Source organism: Sphaerodactylus townsendi, linkage group LG04, assembly GCF_021028975.2.
Source record: "Sphaerodactylus townsendi isolate TG3544 linkage group LG04, MPM_Stown_v2.3, whole genome shotgun sequence".
NCBI classification, from domain to species: Eukaryota; Metazoa; Chordata; class Lepidosauria; order Squamata; family Sphaerodactylidae; genus Sphaerodactylus; species Sphaerodactylus townsendi.
The window spans coordinates 124,593,803-124,603,460 of record NC_059428.1 but is presented as its reverse complement, the minus strand read 5'-3'; the positions used below and the strand labels follow the sequence as shown (position 1 = coordinate 124,603,460).

The following is a 9,658-nucleotide window of genomic DNA, read 5'->3' as shown; positions in this document are numbered from 1 at the left end:
TTATGATGTGTTTTTTTTTCACCACAGTAATTCATATTAGAGGTAGAAGCAGTTGCATGTTAAATAAAATCATTCAGCATTGTTCTCTTTGCATCGCAAACAGCTGACTTATGATGTTTTCAGATGCCTCCCATTAGAAAGTAAATATTTCTCCGATGTTACACATTTCACAAAATTTAATAAAGATGAACTGTAAATAAAGTCACAGGCAGATTTCAGACAGTTTTATTAGCAGATTGTTGAAAAGGAGGAAAAAAAGGAAGAAAATTAAATACAATACCAGTAAACGTGGTTCTCACATTGAAACCAGGCTCAAATAACTAGGCTACCATAGAAAAATTTTCCAATTCTTGCATTATGATGTAAAAACAGATTTTTTTGTACAGATTTTGTACAACAAAATTCATAATAACCTTTTTTTCTCATTTTTAGAAAACTTTAAATATATAGATAAAAATAGACAATTTTCATAGGTCCTACATGAAGATGCGGATGTACTGTTCCAAGGGCTTGCATAGAGCGCAAAGATGGTTATAATATAGAACAACTAGACATTAATATCTTTAAGATTACCCAAAAAAGCATATAAACAATAACATGAACACGTTTCTTCATAATCTAGGCAGAAGGAAAAAACCTGTGATTAACTAAAGAGGGGCAAAAAATCCAAATTCATCATACGGTAGCATTTCATGAACGGTAATATTTACACTTGTTTTAATAAGATATACTTCTTTTCCTCGTAATTCTCAGCATTTCCATTTACGTTTGTACCAAACAATGATGCATACCGAACAGTCTGGAAAGTATACATGGTAAGAAACAGTTAAAACTACTTACAGGTGACTCTTTGCAGGGAACAGGAGTGACGGTAGACACTATTACAGATTTCACATATAGGTTTTGTTTTGTATTTCTGAACTCTCAGGTTTAGAAGTTTGCCACAAAGTCCATCTAGGTTCATACCCTTTTAAAGACCACATCATTAAAAATAAAAAAGGAGTAGAGATGATCAGAAATGATAGTACTATTTTAAAAGAAGAAACCAAAATTTACTACATACTGTGAAACAATTCTTTAATGACAAGATAGTTCTTCATTTTTCCTTTAAATTCTTTCCGGCCACAGTTTTAATACATTGGTAGGCATAAAATAACAGCAGGCCACACAAAATCAAAGGTCCTGATCAAAACCAGCTAATGGCGGATGGGTGGTTCGGGTTTTAAAACAGGATAAAGGTCAAACTACATGTTACATTCTATGTGAGCCCCTTCTCCTCCACTGCTGTGATCCTGGCTTTATCTGGGTCCCTCTAGCATTTCTAAATGGAGCTGCCACTGAGAACTCATGTCTGTCGCATGGTTGCAAGACCCAGCAGGGAACTCGTGCAAAATATAACATGTAATCTGGCCCTTGGTTTCCACTAGACACAGATATTCGGTTTGACAATGAAAGCTGTTGTCAGCAGAGGAATTTTAGGCATGTTTGGTTCCTGATTAGCATGTGCATAAAGCTTTAAAGATGGAGAAACCATAATTACCAACGATGAACCCAAATTTCAGGGCTGTCGTTAAAGGGATAACCTGGAGAAGGAGGTCAAGCAAAGAAGATTCCTTGATACGTAATAAGCACTCGGTTGTAGCTGACTTCCAATGATGAGCACGAAGTTGGAGAACGTATATCGTAGAGTTTATAAAGACGGTAAAAATAACACGCAACTTGTCCTTGCCCAAGACAAGGTGGAAAGGAAGGACAGGATGGATTCAACATTATCACTTAGCTCTACGTGGTATTGGACTGATACATCAAGTGTCTGTTGAGTTATCTGGGTAATCTCCCCCCCGCCCCCCAGCAACATTGACGCCATATGACATTAATATAGAAAAATATTTCTGGTGGGTCGACCTGCTCTTGAGCCACAGTCCACTCTAAAAGTGCTTTTTCACAGCACTGACCAATGTACAAATAAGCGTGGCTGCCGTCCCCAGATGTGTAAGATCTTGTTCATTAATACTGTGACTTCAGGACAAATATTTACATGCCTGCATGCGTTAAATCTAGAAAGGTGTCGTTTGGACCAACAGGGTGACAAAACATATTCTCTAAAATTGTCATCTCCCCTAAAATCTAGTAATCTACTGAATACATAATACCTTCTGTGTGTGGTGGGTGGTTATATACTGTACATGGTCTGACCAACGACTTCAGCACGACACAACATCTTGTTATCGTTCCTCCTCCCAAACCACTCGAGTGAGAACTTACAAACCATTTTTTTAAAGTTTAATTTAAGCAAAAGAGACTATTGCGAACAGTAAAATTTACATTCGGCTCTTTTCCCAAGTTAAAACTGTACTCAAGCTTGGTCTCTCATAGAAGTATGGGGTGGGGGAAAAACATGTCTATAAGGAAAACAAGACCCCTGTCCTGGAACTGGAAACAAAACGTAACGTTTGATTTTTTTTCCCTCTCTCTCTCTCCTCTTGTTATGTGTTGGTAAGAATCTCGTGTCCCTTTAGAGAAAAAGTTGACTTCTGTACTATCTTGCTGGTTTATGTATGGCACAAAAGTCTTTTGCCATAGAAGTGGTTACTGTGGAAGATTTGCTTCATGTGCTCAGATTATCAGAGGAGGACACAGTTTTCGTCCCGCCAAAAAGGGAATGCAAAGTCTTGCTCTGGCCAGTCTGTACAAGGCGATGTCCAACAGCAAAGTTTCAGAGAGCTGGCTGCTTAGAAAAGTGCTATAGGAGTGGTAGAAAAGTTCTCTGCATCACAGGAAAAAGCCCCAGCCTACGTGGAGGATGCTCTTGGCAGAACGCTTAAAACCTCCGCAAGAACACCCGGATACATGAAGTGGCTACCTTGTCTGGAAAGCACCTTTTTTTTTCTTTTTTGCAGAACTTTGGTGAATTTCTTACTGCAGAGTTCTTTACGCACATTTCTTCAGCAGTTCAGTACATGACAGTAGTTTTCAAATAAAGTCTTCCACCTAAAAAGAGGGAAAAAGAAGTTGTGAAATTGATTCGTGCATTAATGTAGAACACAGGTGCCCTGAGAAGGTCTGTCTGTGAGCCAGTGTGGTTACAAGTGGTGGACTCAAATCTAGAGAACTGGGTTTATTTTCCCACTTCTCCTCATCAAGCCTGTTGCAAGTCCTTGGGCTATTCAGTTCTCTCAGAACTCTCTCAGCCTCACCTACCTCACAAGGTGTCTGTTGTGGGGAGAGGAAGGGAAAGAGTTTGTAAGCCCCCTTGAGTCTCCTTACAGTGGTGCTTCAGTTCCCTTCTCTTTGGACTGCACAGTAAAACTAATAAGCCAGGTAATAAACTAGGGTAAAAATCTCTTGCTTGACATACACATTTTCTATGTGAGGAATTTCTTTTGTCTGAAAAAAAACATCCAGTCACGTAAACTCTTGGCACAGGATGTGCTGTTATATAAAAAGGTCTACCATGTAAGTATGAAATCTTGGATCTGGTATCTGCTCATAGCTTGACAAGTCTCTTCTTTTTTCTTGAAAGACATATCCTCCGATTACATCAGGAATCAACACACATATACATGCCACTCAAATGGATGCCACAGACCTCCGTTAGAAAGAAATAACAAAACTGGAATTCCAACCATCAGATTTTTGCGAGGAGGTCGGTGGGATTGGACTGAGCTTTTCCTTAATAAAGTGTTCTTATGGGTTCAGTCTGGGCTCTGGCTCTTTTTAACATATGGAAAATGTATGCAATTATTAACAGCTGCTTGGGATATTCTGATAATTATGCACTTTGCTCAACCTTGGCTCATCGTGTTTTTCCAGAATTGGAGACAGTGAAGATTGCCCAGATTTTAAAAATAATACTTCATCCTAAATATATGTAAATTAAGAAACAAAAAGGACTTTTTTTAAAAGAAAGAAAAGTAACAACAAAATTTGCCAGCAACACTGAAAGCAAAGTCAGCATATAAGCTGGTTCTGGTGGGTTTTCCGGGCTGTGTGGCCGTGGTCTGGTGGATCTCGTTCCTAACATTTCGCCTGCATCTGTGGTTGGCATCTTCAGAGGTGTAACACAGAGGGAAGTCTGTTACACACTGTGTCCAGACTTCCCTCTGTGATACACCTCTGAAGATGCCAGCCACAGATGCAGGCGAAACATTAGGAACAAGATCCACCAGACCACGGCCACACAGCCCGGAAAACCCACCAGAACCAGTTGAATCCAGGCGTGAAAGCCTTCGACAATACATCAGCCCTTAAAAACTGAAGGCACAAGACACCCCTTTCATAAAAGCTTGTCAGTCCATCTCTGGCTTTAGCAAGAGAGGATTCTCCCACATGCACAGGATAAACACCTCCATTACTTACAGCACTAAAGCTGTCCAGAAATGGCTGCAGGAGAAGTACTCTGCAGTATTTAACAACATTTTGCCTATCTAGTGTGTATAAGAGCTAATGTGTATCTGCTGTAATTCCAACCCCTAAATGCTAAAGTTAGCCTGCAGTCAGTACATTAGATTTTATTTACCTGTTCTGGATCTCTGCTGCATATCCCTTTTAAAAGGCTATTAAAATGGTACCTTTGCCAGACAAAACCTTCCGAGTCTGCAGGAGACAGTGTATTTTGCAAGCAACTATTTTCGGCTTTGTCCAACATGAGATTTAAAGGAAGGTGGCGTGTTACTTCGAAAGCCAACCTAGGACTACACTTACACAGAAAGATCAAGCAACCGTTTCATTCCCAAAACAGAAACACTTGCTTTTGTAATATTCTGAGAGGCAATGAATGGCCAGGGAGGGGCTGTGGCTCAGTGCAAGAGCATCTGCTTTATATGCAGGATGTCCCAAGTTCAATCCCTGGCATTTCCAGTGGAAAGGATCAGGCGGTGGATGATGTGATGAAGAGGAGTTTGGATTTTATACCCCACCTTTCTCTCCTGTAAAGAGACTCAAGGTGGCTTACAAGCTCCTTTCCCTTCCTCTTCCCGCAACAGACACCTTGTGAGGTAGGTGGGGCTGAGAGAGTTCCAAAGAACTATGACTACTTCAAGGTTACCCAGCAGGCATGTAGGACTGCGGAAATACATCTGGTTCACCAGACAAGCCTCTGCCACTCAGGTGGAGGAGTGAGGAATCAAACCCGGTTCTGACTGCGTGCCATCTGGGATTATTTTAGATTGTTTTATATTTTAAAGTGAATAAACTTTTCGTACGACTGATATTGTTGGAAGCCGCCCTGAGGCCGCAAGGGGTGAAGCAGCATATTCATTCAATAAATAAATATATAAATTCAATAGATACATGATCTCTAACCCTAATATGTTAGAAGTATATTATTGAGCCTGGGAGGGAAGAGTCTATGGAGACCCCTGGTTTCCTGTCCCAAACAGCTGATCAGAGTCTCCAGTTAGGGCTAATTGCACACTGTTCTGGCTGGCGGATCATGCAGGAGACTGCAGTAATCATCCGCACGCATGATTTGCCTCCTTAGCATGTTGAATCCGTTGCCACTTGTGTCTAACTTAATGGGGCCAAAGTAGAGCTCTTAAAGCAGGAACCATTTTTTCTTTGACTGCTCGGTTCACTTAAAAGACGTAGTCAAGAACACTTCCTGTCAGGAAAGAAACTTTTGCTGAAAAATGGCCGGCTAGTTTGTTTTCGCAGAAGTTATTTCTGGTTGCCTGCAATCTAATGAGGTCTGCTGTTTTTCAGCGAACAGCTGTCCACGCATGCCTGAATGCACACAACCTCTCTATCCCGATGTTGATAAAAGCACCCTAGATCCACAGCTCAAACGTTTTTAAATTATACAACCTCTGGGTGTATTTGTTTTAATAAGACCGGACAAATGTGAATTGCGCTGTCATCCTAACCTTCCATTCAGTGTGCGTGTTTTAATAATTGAAGGAAAAGGAAAAACAAGAACAATATATAAAAAAGGACAAAGGCAAACAAACGGGGGATGATTCATGTAACGTTTGAGAAAACAGCTATCAGGAGTGCCAAATAAAAGGAAGCATCGTGTGGCAGATGGAAGGGATCTTAGAGAAAATGCAACCTTTATTCCGAACACTTATGAGAAAGTAGCTAATTAAGGGTGAAATCATTTAAGATGCAGGCAAAAGAGAACTTATTTACTCTCTAACCAATACAATGCTGCCTCGGGAGTCTCAGTTTTTAAGCATGGGAAAACTCTCTGGTTGAAACCGATTTATATGCAGAGCTTTCGAAATGGAAGGGATTGTAATTATGGAGTTTCTAAAGGGAGCCAATGTTGTCCACGTGAAGGTATTTCTGTTTTTCCTCCAGCAATTTTAACCTGACAATTCTGCCTAATCAAGGTGCTGCCAAACATTTACATCCTAACTTGTATGACACTATTTTATTCTATCTGCTCCCAGGCAGGATTATCTTCAGGGTGAACAAGTGCTTCAGTAACAAACCACAAACTGGGGAACAGACAGGAGTTGGAGCTAGAATAATAAGCAGAACTTGAGGTTTATTTACACTGAGGAGAGACAACCTGAAGCAAAATTTCAATATAAAATATATAATTCACAGTTTGTAGTACAAATCCACAGTTAATCCACAGGCTGTCGTACAAGAACACAAAAGTGCTCTGACAACTGCATTTCATGGTTTGTTAATTTTCAAAGAACATCAAGAACCTCTCCATTCCACAATTTCAGGTCAAAGCAGATTTTTGTTTTAAGGTGGACAAATCTGCTTTCAACAGAATGTTTTTTTCCCCACAAGAGGATGAATCTTCATTGGGCAGAATCACCTTGCGGTCCTCGGATTCTGACCACTGAGGTTGGAAATTCGATAATTAAGCTGAGGCAGTTTGTCAGTGAACTTGGCTACCATTTTGGTTTGCTCTAATTTGTATCGGTAGTTTTTAACACTTCCAGGAAAAAGAGAAAGAGAGAGAACTAATTGCTTACAACCACTTAACCTGAATTGCAAAAGCACTGCATTCCAGTAACTTCTATTAGAAAATAAATATAAAGAGGGAAGGAAAAACCAAAGGGGGGGTGGGTGACAAATTTCTGAGTCAAACATATTAGGATATGAAGTCACTGCTAATTACAATAGTGTTTGCTCCTTCGTATGTCACTGGCATGTTTTGTATCCCAATGCTGATTAATTACCTAGAAGTTCTGTATGATCTGGCTTAATTAGTCATATTTAAATTCCTGGGTAAAATAGATGTGTTTCTCACCCAGGGTACATAGCTATCTGCATCAGTGGCTATTCCTCTTAGCTTTGTCAGAGAGAGAGAAAGAGAGAGAGAGAGAGACAGACAGGCAGGCAGGCAGGCAGGCAGGCTCCTACCTAAGACCAACTTCTATTGGATCTTTCCTCACAAAACAACATTCACCAGTGGTCATTCTATTTAGCCATGTCAAATGGGAGAACTATGTCCCTTTTGTCAGCCAATTAGAGGGAGACGTACACAGCAAGGCCTCTCCTATTGGCCTATATAGAATCATCTACCATTTGGTAGCTCCCCTCCATGCCCCATCCTGGCAGTAGCCGTTTTACCTGGTCAGTATCTAACCCTGAAATAAAATACATTGCCTATGGTCGCCTAAATTGTTTTGCTTTCTCTCTTCTCTTCCCACTCCTTTACTCTTTTGTGTCACACCCACTAGGAAAATTAATCTGAACTGTGCACCACCCTTGAAAACGCAGCATAGGAAAGGTGGTATAGAAAGCAAGTAGATAAATAAAACCAAACACAACATTAATTCAGCTAAAGTGGAAACGGACCCTTCTGGATTTGCCATTACTGTAGGAAGAAAGATTTATGACCCAATTCAAAAGACTTGTTGTGATGTAAGTGCATAGAAATGCTATCACTGACGGTGACGGCAGCACAGTGCCACAAACTGTGGTTTTCAGTCAACAAAAGAATGAGGTCAGATGGATATGGCCTACCTCCCTTCTCTCCGAGTTCACATTTCATTTTTTTTTCACTTCACGTGTCTCCTGCTCTTTTCAGTATCCCTCGCTTATGAGGTGAGCAGAATTAACTTATACCATTTAATTTGCCATTTACTGAATACTAGCCGTTTTAGACAGGAAACGTTAGATGAAATCTATATGAAGCTTGTTTCATGCATTTCAATGTAGCTCTGATTTTTTTTTATTTGCCATCAAGTCACAGCTGACCTATGGTGACTCTGTGGGGTTTTCAAAGCAAGAGACCTTTGTTGGAGGTGGTTTGCCATCACCTGCCTCTGCATAAGGACCCTGGACTTCCTTGGAGGTCTCCCACCTCAGTACTAACCAGGGCTGAAACAGCTTAAGCTTCTCAGATCTGACAAAATCAGGCTCACCTGGGCTATCCAGGTCAGGACATGTCTGAATATATAGCCCCTTTATTCTGCATACCTTTGCATCGACTTACAAAACAGGCTGTCTCTCCATTAGGAAAGGACTACCCACAGCCAAGAATATTTCCTTTCTCTGTTTGGTGTGTGCAGAGGTGGAGCGAGGGGAAACTGAGCCTGGAGCCCCTGCCGCACCACAGCCTGCCCCCCCCCGCCCCCAGAATGCCCCCTCCATGGCCTGGTCACGCCTCCACCATGGCTCTGCCTGGGGCGTCGCATCTCCTGCCCCGTGGGCGCTATACCACTGGGTGTGTGTGTTCTGTATTTCCTGAAGGTGCACATTTCTGTGGCTCAGAAAAAGCCTTGGTCAATTTCATTTCAGGTTGGTAGGATGGGAGCTATGCTTTCCTCCAAACTGATGCATCAAGAAGTCTCGCTCCTTGCATTTAGTGGGCTAGAAAGCCTTCATCAATATCATTACCTGTTCTTAACTTCCCAAGTGCTGAGCGCTGCTTCCTCCTGAGAAATACAGCACACAGTACATTAACAATGGCCAAGGCCACTGCACGCCTTAGTCAGTTTCATTTGCCAAATGCTACAGGGTTGTAGCCATTTGAAGGTCTACAGCATTGAGCCCAGAAAATTGAAATTGATAAAGGGTTTCATAATTGTGGATCTATTAGCAACAGGACATTTATGATTATTAAACAAGCTTTGGCCAGCTATTTTATGAACAAACAGTATAGGGGTTATTGTTGGCGTGCTTCCCCCAGCCTCCCACATCAAGCAGCAATTGTGACCGGGATGGCGAACCAAACTCGGTTCTTCAGATTAGAGGCCGCCACTCTTAACCACTGTACCATGCTGGCTCTTGTAATTCTGATATGTCATTTAATTATCTATGATCGTGCTGCTAAAGGATATCCACACTGGGTTTGACTTTGGAAATAATGATCTCTACCTGTGAGAAAATTATGGAGCTGGCGAATATGCACAAACAACCAGAAAAACTCTCTCCTTTCAAACAAATAATTCCTTCAAACAGTAATCCAATGCTGTTGATTTGAAGGGCATTCTAGTGTTATGATTAACTGATGCTGATTTTTTTAACTTGTTTTGTTTTTTAAAAACACAAAGTTATCCAGTAGGTCTTCATATTTGATGGCTCATTTCATGGCTTCTTGGGTGCTTCCCTGGAAGCTGCAGAGGCTGCGTTGAGGGCTCAGGACGCTGTCCACCACCTGGTGGTGCTTCAGGAACCACGGGCGGATGAAGCTGTGGTAGAGAAACTGGGAGCCATTCCACGAAACGGGAGCCATGCACCAGAGCAG

At 41.4% G+C, this 9,658-nt stretch overlaps 1 protein-coding gene across 5 annotated transcripts in view; it reads right to left on the bottom strand.

Moving 5' to 3' along the window:
- Positions 1–209: 209 nt before the first annotated feature.
- Positions 210–9,658, bottom strand: part of DACH1 (dachshund family transcription factor 1) — a 454,713-nt gene continuing 445,264 nt past the window's right edge. For all 5 annotated transcript variants that reach the window (XM_048492794.1, XM_048492795.1, XM_048492796.1 and 2 more), the window contains one exon: positions 210–2,991. The gene's annotated coding sequence lies outside the window, so the exon portion shown is untranslated. The remainder of the gene's footprint in view (positions 2,992–9,658) is intronic.